At 42.6% G+C, this 10,165-nt stretch overlaps 1 pseudogene; it reads left to right on the top strand.

Annotated features, from left to right (window-relative positions):
• The first annotated feature begins 8,019 nt into the window (after positions 1-8,019).
• On the top strand, positions 8,020-9,888 carry LOC127694435 (igE-binding protein-like; annotated as a pseudogene).
• The last annotated feature ends 277 nt before the right edge of the window (positions 9,889-10,165 follow it).

Raw genomic sequence — 10,165 nt, 5'->3', positions numbered from 1 at the left:
CTACAGAGCAATAGTGTTAAAAACTGCATTGGTACAGTGACAGGCAGGAGGATCAATGGAACAGGATTGAAGATCCAGAAATGAACCCACACACCTATGGCCACTTGATCCTCGACAAAGAGGCTGAAAACATCCAATGGAAAAAAGATAGCCTTTTCAACAAATGGTGCTGGTTCAACTGGAGGTCAGCATGCAGAAGAATGCGAATTGATCCATCCTTGTCTCCTTGTACTAAGCTCAACTCCAAATGGATCAAGGACCTCCACATAAAGCCAGACACTCTGAAGCTAATAGAAAAGAAACTGGGGAAGACCCTTGAGGACATCGGTACAGGGAGAAAGTTTATGAACAGAACACCAATAGCGTATGCTCTAAGAGCAAGAATTGACAAATGGGACCTCATAAAATTACAAAGTTTCTGTAAGGCAAAGGACACCATCAAGAGGACAGATCGGCAACCAACAAATTGGGAAAAGATCTTCACCAATCCTACATCAGATAGAGGGCTAATATCCAATATATATAAAGAACTCAAGAAGTTAGACTCCAGAAAACCAAACAACCCTATTAAAAAATGGGGTACAGAGTTAAACAAAGAATTCTCACCTGAAGAACTTCGGATGGCGGAGAAGCATCTTAAAAAATGCTCAACTTCATTAGTCATTAGGGAAATGCAAATCAAAACAACCCTAAGATTTCATCTTACACCAGTCAGAATGGCTAAGATTAAAAATTCAGGAGACAGCAGGTGTTGGAGAGGGTGCGGAGAAAGAGGAACACTCCTCCACTGCTGGTGGGGTTGCAAATTGGTACAACCACTCTGGAAATCAGTGTGGCGGTTCCTCTGAAAACTGGGCACCTCACTTCCAGAAGACCCTGCTATACCACTCCTGGGCATATACCCAGAGGATTCCCCACCATGTAATAAGGATACATGCTCTACTATGTTCATAGCAGCCCTATTTATAATTGCCAGATGCTGGAAAGAACCCAGGTATCCCTCAACAGAAGAGTGGATGCAAAAAATGTGGTATATCTACACAATGGAGTACTATTCAGCCATTAGAAACAATGAATTCATGAAATTCTTAGGCAAATGGATGGAGCTAGAGAACATCATACTAAGTGAGGTAACCCAGACTAAAAAGGTGAATCATGGTATGCACTCACTAATAAGTGGTTATTAACCTAGAAAACTGGAATACCCAAAACATAATCCACACATCAAATGAGATACAAGAAGAAAGCAGGAGTGGTCCCTGGTTCTGGAAAGACTCAGTGAAACAGTATTTGGCAAAACCAGAACGGGGAACTGGGAAGGGGTGGGAGGGAGGACAGGGGAAGAGAAGGGGGCTTACGGGACTTTCGGGGAGGGGGGCGTCTAGAAAAGGGGAAATCATTTGAAATGTAAATAAATTATATCGAATAAAAAAATAACAACAACAAAAAAAAAAGACATAGACTAACTGACTGGATACGTAAACAGGACCCTACATTTTGCTGCTTACAGGAAACACACCTCAGGGTCAAAGACAAACACTACCTTAGAGTAAAAGGCTGGAAGACAATTTTACAAGCAAATGGACTCAGGAAACAAGCTGGAGTAGCCATTTTAATATCAGATAAAATTGACTTTCAACCCAAAGTCATCAAAAGAGACTCTGAGGGATACTTCTTGCTGGTCAAAAGAAAAATACAACAAGAAGAACTCTCAACCCTGAACATCTATGCTCCAAATGCAAGGGCACCCTCTTTTGTAAAAGAAACTTTATTAAAGCGCAAAGCAAACATTGCACCTAACACAATAATTGTGGGTGACTTCAACACTGCACTTTCCTCAATGGACCGATCAGGAAAACAGAAACTAAACAGGGACACAATGAAACGAATTGAAGCTTTGGACCAATTAGATTTAACAGATATATATAGAACATTCTATCCTAAAGCAAAAGAATATACCTTTTTCTCAGCACCTCATGGTACCTTCTCCAAAATCGACCATATGATTGGTCACAAGACAGACCTCTACAAATATAAGAAGATCGAACTAATCCCATGCCTCCTATCAGATCAGTATGGAGTAAAAGTGGTCTTCAATAGCAACAAAAAGAACAGAAAACCCACATACATGTGGAAACTGAAAAATATTCCACTCAATGATACCTTGGTCAAGGAAGAAATAAAGAAATTAAAGACTTTTTAGAACACAATGAAAATGAAGACACAACATACCCAAACCTATGGGACACAATGAAAGCAGTGCTAAGAGGAAAACTCATACCCTGAGTGCCTCCAAAAAGAAAATGGAGAGAGCATACATTACCAGCTTAATGACACATCTGAAAGCCCTGGAACAAAAAGAAGCGAATTCACCCAGGAGGAGTAGAAGGCAGGAAATCATCAAACTCAGGGCCGAAATCAATCAAGTAGAAACAAAGAGAACCATACAAAGAATCAACAAAACCAGGAGCTGGTTCTTTGAGAAAATCAACAAAATAGATAAACCCTTAGCCAGACTGACCAAAGGGCACAGAGAAAGTATCCAAATTAACAAACTTAGAAATGAAAAGGGAGATATAACAACGGAAACTGAGGAAATCCAAAAAATCATCAGATCCTACTACAAGAGACTGTACTCAACACAACTGGAGAATCTGGAGGAAATGGACAATTTCCTTGACAGATACCAAATACCAAAATTAAATCAGGACCAACTAGACAATCTAAATAGTCCCATAATGCCTAAAGAAATAGAAGGAGTCATGGGAAGTCTTCCAACCAAAAAAAGCACAGGACCAGATGGTTTCAGTGCAGAATTCTATCAGACCTTCAAAGAAGAGTTAACACCAATACTCTTCAAACTATTCCACAAAATAGAAACAGAAGGAACACTACCCAATTCCTTCTACGAAGCCACAATTACTCTGATACCAAAACCTCACAAAGATCCAACAAAGAAAGAGAACTTCAGACCAATTTCCCTTATGAACATCGATGCAAAAATACTCAATAAAATTCTTGCCAACCGAATCCAAGAACACATCAAAACGATCATCCACCATGATCAAGTAGGCTTTATCCCGGGAATGCAGGGTTGGTTCAATATACAGAAATCCATCAATGCAATCCACTACATAAACAAACTCAAAGAAAAAAACCACATGGTCATTTCATTGGATGCAGAAAAAGCATTTGACAAAATTCAGCATCCTTTCATGCTTAAAGTCTTGTAGAGAACAGGAATTCAAGGTTCATACCTAAACATAGTAAAAGCAATATACAGCAAACTGGTAGCCAGCATCAAACTAAATGGAGAGAAACTTGAAGCAATCCCACTAAAATCAGGGACTAGACAGGGCTGCCTCCTTTCTCCTTATCTTTTCAATATTGTGCTTGAGGTACTAGCTCGAGCAATTTGACAGCATAAGGAGGTCAAAGGGATACAAATTGGAAAGGAAGAAGTCAAACTATCATTATTTGCAGATGACATGATAGTCTACCTAAGTGACCCAAAAAACTCCACTAGAGAACTCCTACAGCTGATAAACAACTTCAGCAAAGTGGCAGGTTATAAAATCAACTCAAGCAAATCAGTTCCCTTCCTATACTCAAAGGATAAGCAGGCTGAGAAAGAAATTAGGGAAATGACCCCCTTCACAATAGCCCCAAACAGTATAAAGTATCTTGGGGTGACTCTTACCAAACATGTGAAAGATCTGTATGACAAGAACTTCAAGACTCTGAAGAAGGAAATGGAAGAAGACCTCAAAAAATGGGAAAACCGGAGTCGGGGGCTAGAAAAGGGGAAATCATTTGAAATGTAAATAAATTATATCGAATAAAAAAAAATGGGAAAACCTCCCATGCTCATGGATCGGTAGAATCAATATAGTTAAAACGGCCATTTTGCCAAAAGCAATATACAGATTCAATGCAATACCCATCAAAATCCCAACTCAATTCTTCACAGAGTTAGAAAGAGCAATTATCAAGTTCATCTGGAATAACAAAAAACCCAGGATAGCTAAAACTATTCTCAGCAACAAAAGAAAATCTGGGGGAATCAGTATCCCTGACCTCAAGCAATACTACAGAGCAATAGTGTTAAAAACTGCATGGTATCTGTACAGTGACAGGCAGGAGGATCAATGGAACAGGATTGAAGATCCAGAAACAAACCCACACACCTATGGTCACTTGATCTTTGACAAAGGAGTGGAAAACATCCAGTGGAAAAAAGATAGCCTTTTCAACAAATGGTGCTGGTTCAACTGGAGGTCAGCATGCAGAAGATTGCGAATTGATCCTTTCTTATCTCCTTGTACTAAGCTCAACTCCAAGTGGATCAAGGACCTCCACATAAAACCAGACACCCTGAAACTTATAGAAAAGAAACTGGGGAATACACTTGAGGACATGGGCACAGGGGAAAGTTCCTGAACAGAACACCAATAGCTTATGCTCTAAGATCAAGAATTGACAAATGGGACCTCATAAAATTACCAAGTTTCTGTAAGGCAATGGTCACTGTCAAAAGGACAAAACTGCAACCAACAAACTGGGAAAAGATCTTCACCAACCTTACATCTGATAGAGGGCTAATTGTCGGGAGCCGCCCGAACGCTCCTATGATCTCCATTACAAGATGGCGCCTACTTCCTGTTCTTGCTGAGCCGTAAACAGGCCGAGTGCGCATGCCCGAGCGGAGTTTCCCGCCACTGAGTCTCTGCCTACCTCGTGGCGTCATATGGGGTAATGAGCCGCAGCCAACCAGGGTACGCCACGTCCAAGGCGGGAGGACTTGCCTATATAAGACTTGGGTTCGCGCTCCCTCGGGGTCTCTGCCATGTAAGCTTATGCTCTCCCTCTCAAGAGGCATAAAGCGTTCTACAGAAGGATCCTAAGTGTGCCGCGTCGTTCTTGCTGGCGAGACGGTAGCGCGGGACAACTGGTGCCGAAACCCGGGAAACACGACCAGACCATCGTCAGCACCACCGGAGACCCCTCGAACTTGGGGTGGATTCAGAACTGTAGGTGAAGTCGCCCAGAGAGGTATGTCTTTTTTGGACTTCGGGTTGAATCTTTCTCCACCTTGGGAAGGCAGTCTTGAGGCCTTGGTCATTGTCCAGGGAGCGCTCCTACTTTCTCTGATAGTTTCCTTTTGCATTCATAAAGGTTGGTGTTAGGTGTGGTAAGGCCGACGTAGATAAGCGGCGGCACCTGAGCCCACGCCTCAGTCTCTCGTAGATAAGGGAGCCGTGTGCGGTCCTTTTACCTTCGGTTTCTCGCGCTGGTAAGAGGGACGTAGATAAGCCGCACGAAGATAAGGCCGCGAGTGCGCCCTCAACATGGGTTCGTCCCAATCGGTTGTCGCCGCCTTAGAGGCTGTGCTGAAACAACGAGATATCAAGATTGCCAACCGAACGCTTAGGAACTTTGTATGAGAGAGGTAGACCGAGTGGCTCCCTGGTATGTCTGCTCCACGTCGCTGGCCTTGGTCTCATGGAACAAGTTAGGTAGCAGGACAGCAATATGGAAACTCATTAAAAACTGCTTGGAGGATAGGGACTGCCAGACTGCCATTGCCGAGGGCCGAAGTGTTCTCGAAGAAGTCCAGGACAGCATATCAGAAACTGAGCGCAGTGAGAGGTTAGGTGCACGTAAGAAGAAACGGGCCCAGAATAAGGAAAATGGACCTCCCGGAAAGTCTACAGACAAGGGAGAGTATTTTAAGGAACCTAGATATAAGGAAAATGGACCTCCTGGAAAGTCTACGGACAAGGGAGAGTATTTTAAGGAACCTAGATATAAGGAAAATGGACCTCCTGGAAAGTCTATGGACAAGGGAGAGTATTTTAAGGAACCTAGATATAAGGAAAATGGACCTCCTGGAAAGTCTACGGACAAGGGAGAGTATTTTAAGGAACCTAGATATAAGGAAAATGGACCTCCTGGAAAGTCTACGGACAAGGGAGAGTATTTTAAGGAACCTAGATATAAGGAAAATGGACCTCCTGGAAAGTCTATGGACAAGGGAGTGTATAAAAGAAAAGTTATCTTTCTGTGTTTGTCCCGGTGCACCGACTGTTTGTCTATGTGTACGTTTATGTCCTCTCTGTGTTTTTGTGTGAATGACTGTTTCATGTTAAAAAGAAAAATTGGTAAGGATTTCATCTGCTGGCAACCTCTTGAGCCAGCCGCAGTTTGTGTGAGGACTGATTTAAAGCTGTGCCACAGTAGCACAGCTCACTCACCCAAGAGGCAAGCATGGCTGGGGAAAAAGCAGCTTTTAAAAGCCCAGAAGCCTCAATTTTTGGAAAAAACTTTGGTTTGGCTTGTGAAATTCGTGTAATCGCTTTATACTTGTTTCTAATTGGTTTTAATGGTATAAGGCTTTACATTTCTTGACTAAAGAGTTAGTTATAAATTAATTGGGTATGATTTAAAAGATATAGTGTTAGTAACAAAAAGTTAGGTTAAAGCTGGTAGTTTAGGGTAGTCGCCATTTTTAAACAACACGTGGCATGACACAATCCAGGAAATACAGGCCTTTGAGATGCTCCTAAATTGGCATGGTGTTTTGTGTGAATCTTGGCCTGGAAATTGGACTTATAAAGATTAAGATTTAAAATAATGTCTCTTTAATAAGTTACACTGGCAGACAAACCTTGTGCTGTAAATATGTGTTTGCCATTGATTTTAAAGAAAATAGATTGTTTAAAATTGGGATTTGCTTCCAAAATTGCAATTGTGCTCTAATATCGCAAGAAAATATTGAGTTACAATAAAAAATCAGTGTCATTGGCTGCAGTTTTCAGTTTGCAGGCTTATAATTCTTAACATTTTGTAATTAAGATAATTTTGAGAGTGATACAGCTATGGGTTTTAGAGGCCTATTGCCACTTTTCCACAAGTTTATAGGCTACAATGGTAGGAGCAAAATTTAACCCTCCAAAATTAAAAAGGAGATCTCAGTGAAAATGTATTTGATATCAAGCAGGTTCCTTTGACCATGGAATTACAGGTTTCTTTTGTGTAATCCTCAAAACGTCCTTGTAGGTTTGGGTCTGGTTTTAGATAAAAGGCTCAGATTAGAAGATATTTACATTTGAGGAATCTCATACAATGTCCTTGCCAAGGACTCAAGGTGGATCCTAGGGCAGATAAAAAAAATTTACATTTGAGTTAATGCAAAACTTAGAGCTGCCTCAGGGGAAGCTAGTGAGGAAGCTTGAGAAGTTGTTTCTGCATTACAGGCCCCACCTAGGGAGTGTCTGGCTTAAAATTTTTTTATCAAAGTGTGGGTTAAAATGCAGTTCAAATTTATGAAAGGTCAAGGAGGCTATAAAGGCATTAACATTTGGCCTGTCTACTCCCTACAAAATTATTGTAAATTTAAAGGGTTGGTTTTTTACTTTACATTCTGATAATTATAAAAGCATTTGCTTCTAATTTTAAAGAGACAACAAAGCAATTTCATTAGAAAGTTTTTGCCTCAAGGAATGGCTAACAGCCTTACGTCCTGTGAGAAAAAATGTTTGTCTCTCTTTCAATACAAGAGTTAGGATCTTACATTTTTCAGTGTATAATGTTCATAGAATGTTTGTTACAGGCCTTTGCTCTAACTATGGACTTTTAAAAATTTTTTAGGTAAATGGTTTTCAAAGATTGTTAGGATATATTAATTGGCTTTATCTTATATTTACCTTATTTTAAGCTTGCCACAGGAGGTCTTAAACCTCTGTTTTCAAGAAAACGTTTGTTCCTTGCTTTAAGCAGCAATCAAATTATTATTAATGGTTGATCTATTACATGGCAAGCCTTTTTAGGCAAAATTAATAATTGTTATCCAAAAGAATTTGTACTCTCAGATCACATGTTTATTCCTTTAAGTTTCTCCCTGCTTCAGCACAAATACTATAGCAGCTATTTTTGAGATGTTAATAATCAAGCTTTTAATAATAGTAAAAATATATATATAGCTCATGGTTTGGGCAGAGTCGGAACCCTCACTTTGCCATGACCATTGCTAAGACACCCTCGGCGCCCCCTCCTTATGAGGCGCGCCATGGAACCTTCTCTTTCCTACCAGAGAGGGTGAGGAGAAAGCTCCGGATGTCCTTTCCCGTTTTTGAAAGCCTGGAGAACACTGATCAGGCGTATGCCCCAGTGGAATATAGTAGGATTAAAGAACTGGCTGAGGCCGTTAGAAAATATGAAGTCTCGGCCAATTTCACATTGGCCCAGTTAGACCGGCTGGCAGGGGATGCCATGACACCCACCGATTGGCAGACGGTGGCCAAGGCCACGCTTCTCAGCATGGGACAGTACCTAGAATAGAAGGCTTTATGGTATGAGGCAGCCCAAGATCAGGCTAGGGCCAATGCTGCCTCCCTAACACCCGGAACAGCAGCAATGGACTTTTGATATGCTAACGGGGCAAGGGCACTATGCCGCCAATCAAACTAACTATCCATGGGGGGTATACCAACAGATATCAAGTACAGCAATCAGGGCATGGAAAGCTCTTTCAAAAAGAGGGGAGGGAAGTAGTCAGCTTACTAAGATCATACAGGGGACCCAGGAACCTTTCTCTGATTTTGTGGCTAGAATGACTGAAGCGGCGGGGCGAATCTTTGGGGACTCTGAGGCCACCATGCCCTTTATAGAGCAACTCATCTTTGAGCAGGCCACGCAGGAATGCTGCACAGCAATAGCTCCCCGAAAGAACAAAGGCTTGCAAGATTGGCTCAGAGTGTGCCGGGAGCTAGGTGGCCCACTAACTAATGCAGGACTGGCTGCCGCCATCTTACAGTCTCAGAAACGCCCTCCTCGGGGCCCTGACAGTCGCGTCTGCTTTAATTGCGGAAAGCCTGGGCACATGAAGAGGGATTGCAAGAGTCAGAAAAATTCCCCGATGCTTTGTACCAGAAAAGAAGCCCGAGACATTGTTACTCAATGTCAGAACTGCGGTCAGTTCCTTCCCGCCCCCCATACGGGCGTGAATCCTAGGGGGATTTCCCCTCTACAGGTCTGGCAGATGGATGTCACCCACCTGCCCTCATTTGGGAGACTCCAATAAGTTCATGTGTCTGTAGACACATGTTCTGGCATTCTCCATGCCACACCTCTGACCAGCGAAAAAACCACCCTGGTCATTCAACATTGCCTTGAGGCATGGAGCGCCTGGGGGAAACCTAAATGTTTGAAAACTGATAATGGACCTGCTTACATCTCAAAAATTTAAACAATTCTGCTTACAAATGCAGGTTATCCATATCACAGGTCTGCCTTATAACCCTCAGGGACAAGGCATTATCGAGCGAGCCCACCGTACGCTCAAATCCTACTTAATAAAACAAAAAGGGGGAATAGCGGAGGATTTACACCCTATACCAAGGGTTGCTATAGCGGTAACACTCTTTACTATGAATTTTTTAAATTTGGACGAGCATGACCAGACTGCAGCAGACCGACACTGTTCAGAACCTGACAGGCCAAAAGAAATGGTCAAATGGAAAGATGTGTTGTCTGGTCAATGGAAAGGCCCGGATCCTATTTTAATAAGATCCAGGGGAGCTGTTTGTGTTTTCCCACAGGGGGAAGATAACCCATTCTGGCTGCCAGAGCAACTGACATGGAGAATTCTGACTCCTGAAGATGACACCTGGACGGATCCCACAGAAACTACTCCTGGCCCTTGAAATTGGTCTGAAGGCTTCGATGAAACTCTCGAATCCTTGCAGGCAGCAGTGTTGGCTGTCAATTCGACTCGAGTGGACCTGTCGCTGACAGAGGGACTCTCTTCCTGGACCACTTCAACCTTTTCTTACTTCAAGGAATGGCTGGGGGTGGGAATGTTTGGCATGGCTGTCTGCTGCGGGCTGGTGTTACTGCTATGGTTGGTCTGTAGGCTCAGAACCCAAAGTAAACAAGACAAAGTGGCCATTGCGTAGGCACTTGCAGCTCTGGAGAATGGAACCTCTACGGAAGTATGGCTGTCAATCAATCCTGAGGCAATAGAAAGCCGGCCCAAACAGCTCTTGCACGCCTGGAGTTAAGCTCATTGCACATGGCAGAGTGTTTGGACTAGCGCCTGGGAAGGTTGTTGAACGAGGTATCGCATGGAGGCTAAATCACCTCCAGGAGGCATATCGCCCAGCAT

Source organism: Apodemus sylvaticus, chromosome 10 (genome assembly GCF_947179515.1).
Source record: "Apodemus sylvaticus chromosome 10, mApoSyl1.1, whole genome shotgun sequence".
Taxonomy (NCBI): domain Eukaryota; kingdom Metazoa; phylum Chordata; class Mammalia; order Rodentia; family Muridae; genus Apodemus; species Apodemus sylvaticus.
Note: the sequence above shows the minus strand (reverse complement) of the source record. Positions and strands in the feature narration are given on the sequence as shown.